Consider the following 3,213-nt stretch of genomic DNA (forward strand, 5'->3'; position numbering starts at 1 on the left):
AAGACTCTACATTGTTAAGATACCAATTCACGGGGTGCCTGGGTGGCTCAGTCATTTAGCATCTGCCCTTGGCTCAGGTCATGATCTGGGATCGAGCCCCGCATCCGGCTCCCTGCTCTGTGGGGAGCCTGATTCTCCCTCTCCCTCTGCCTGATGCTACCCCTGCTTGTGCTCTCTCTCTTTCTGTCAAATAAATAAATAAAATCTTAAAAAAAAAAAAACCATTTCACCCCAAAGCTGTCTATAGCTATATAGGAAATCCCAGTCAAAATCCTAGCAGGCTGCCCAACAAGCTTATGAAAAGATGTTCAACATCACAGATCATAAGAAAAATGAAAATCAAAACCACAATGAAGGTTGGGAGTATGGAGCAAATGGTGTTGATTCAATGGAGTTCCCGGCTGCTATGGAGCAGATAAATGAGCTAAAAGAAAAGGGCAATAAGACCCTGAGTGCAGGCAACATTGATGACATGCTACGGTGCTACCCTGAGGCCATTAGGTTAGATCCCCAAAACCATGCTCCACAGCAATCGCTCAGTAGCCTATGCCAAGAAAGGTGACTACCAGAAGGCTTATGAGGATGACTGCAACACTGTTGACTTAAAGCCTGACTGGGGCAAGGGCTATTCGTGGAAAGCAGCAGCTCTTGTGTTCTTAAACTGATTCGGAGAAGCCAAGCAAACCTATGAAGAGGGTTTAAAATATGAAGCAAATAATCCTCAGCTCAAAGAGAGTTTACAGAATATGGACGCCAGGTTGGCAGAATGGAAATTCATGAACCCTTTCAACATGCTCAATCTGTACCAGAAGTTGGAGAGTGATCCCAGGACAAGGATGCTGCTCACTGATCCTACCTACCAGGAGCTGATAGAGCAACTACAAAACAAGACATCTGACCTGGTCATGAAAGTGCAAGATCCCCAAATTGTGACTACTCTCAGCGTCCTGCTGGGAGTCGATGTGGGCAGTATGGATGAGGAGGAGGAAGTTGGAACACCTCCCCCACCTCCTCTTCCCTAGAAGGACACCAAGCCAGAACCAATGGAAGAAGATTTACCAGAGAATAAGAAGCAGGCACTGAGAGGGAAATAGTTGGGGAATGAGACCTACAAGAAGAAAGGCTTTGACACAGCCTTGAAGCACTGCGACAGAGCCCAGGACCTGGATCCCACCAACACGACCTTACATGACCAATCAAGCAGCTGTGTATTTCAAGAAAGGCAACTATAGTAAGAATGCCATTGAAGTGGGGCGGGCAAACCGACAAGACTATGACAGATTACCCAAAGTTTATGCTCGAACTGGCAACTCCTTCTCCAAAGAAGAAAAGTACAAGGATGCCATCTATTTGTATAGCAAGTTTTTGGCAGAGCACTGAACCCTGGATGTGCTCAAGAAATGCCAACAGGCGTAGAAAATTCTTAAGAAGCAAGAGTGGCTGGCCTATATAAACCCCGACCTGGCCTTGGAGGAGAAGAATAAAGGAACAAATGTTTTCAGAAAGGAGACTATGTCCAGGCCATGAAACATTATACAGAAGCCATCACATGGAATCCAAAAGATGTCAAATTGTACAGCAATCGAGCTGTCTGCTTCACCAAACTCCTGGAGTTTCAGCTGGTCCTCAGGACTGTGAGGAGTATCCAGCTAGAGCCAACCTTCATCAAGGGTTACACATGGAAAGCAGACACACTGGAAGCGATGAAGGACTACACGAAAGCCATGGATGTCTACCAGAAGGTGTTAGATCTGCACTCCCAATTGTAAGGACGTGGCAGACAGTTACCAACACTGTATGATGGCCCAGTACAACCACCAGGTAGCCCCGAAGATGTGAAGCGACGGGCCATAGCGGACCCTAAGGTGCAGCAAATAATGAGTGTCCCGGCCATGTGGCTCATTCTGGAACAGATGCAGAAGGACCCCCAGGTGCTCAGTGAACACTTAAAGAATCCTATAATAGCACAGAAGATCCAGAAGCTGATAAAAGTGGGTCTGTTTGCAATTCAGGGATGACTTGCTCATCATCCCCTTCTCTTTGCCCTCATGTGGAAAGAGGAGCTGTATGGAATAGAGGGGAGAACAGGGGAAAGTGAAGAACTTCTCTCTATATATTTATATAGACCTGTGTGGAAGATACAGAGACTTGTGCTCACGCTCCTTGCACCACCGCTGCCTCTGGGCCCGCCCAGCACACCCATGGTCTCTTCCACTGCCCTCAGGTTCCCTGGTCCCTTCCCCGCTCTCAGTAGCTGTCTCAGCTGCTCTCTGATAGTTGGTTATTTTTTATATGGGACAATGGGTATGTATGGGGAGGGGAGGCTGTTCTTCCCTGACCTCAGGTCCCAACTTTCTTCACATTGTTAACTCCACATCTCCATGTGCCCTTCTCCAATAAAAACGGGCCAGTCAGGTGTGATTATTTATTAAAAAAAAAAAAAAAAACTCACCTCAAACCCATTGATAGTCACTATCAAAAGAACAGAAAGTAACAAATTTGGTGAGCATGTGAAGAAACTGGAACCCTTATGTGCTGTTGGTAAGAATGTAAAATGGTGCAGCCATTATGGAAAAAGCTTAGAGATTTCCTTAAAAATTAAAAATAGAATTACCATATGATTCGGCATTCCCATTTCTGGGTATATTTCCAAAAGAATTTAAGATAGGATCTCAAGGCATATTTGCATACTCATGTTCATTGCAGCATTATTCACAATAGCCAAATGGTAGAAGCAATTCAAGTGTCCATCAATAGATGAATGGATAAAGAAAATGTGCTATATACACACAACAGACTATTAGACAATCTTAACAAAGAAGGAAATCCTGTCACATGCTACATTGTGGAAGAACATTGAGGATATTATGCTAAGTTAAATAAGTTGGTCACATAAGGACAGCTACTGTATGCCATTGATATAAAGTATCTTAAGTAGTCAAAATCATAAAAACAGAAGAAGAGAGGTGATTGTCAAAGTTTGCGGGGAAAGGAGATTTAATGGGTGTAGAATTACAGTTTAGCAAAATGAACAACTTTTAGATATCAGCTGTGCAAGAATGTGAGTATATTTAATACTACTGAACTGGTTAAGACAGATTTAATGCTATGTTTTTGTGCTGTTGTTACCATATACACACTCATACACACATACACATAAACCTAGCAATATTTCTTGTAGAACATGATAAGGTTATTACAAAAATTGATATG

General features: G+C 43.6%; 1 pseudogene; it reads left to right on the forward strand.

Moving 5' to 3' along the window:
* Nucleotides 1-406: 406 nt before the first annotated feature.
* Nucleotides 407-2,018, forward strand: LOC123839255 (stress-induced-phosphoprotein 1-like; annotated as a pseudogene).
* The last annotated feature ends 1,195 nt before the right edge of the window (nt 2,019-3,213 follow it).

This window comes from Mirounga angustirostris, unplaced genomic scaffold, assembly GCF_029215605.1.
Source record: "Mirounga angustirostris isolate CCGP_5_RB_7025 unplaced genomic scaffold, mMirAng1.0.hap1 SCAF_3, whole genome shotgun sequence".
Classification (NCBI taxonomy): Eukaryota; Metazoa; Chordata; class Mammalia; order Carnivora; family Phocidae; genus Mirounga; species Mirounga angustirostris.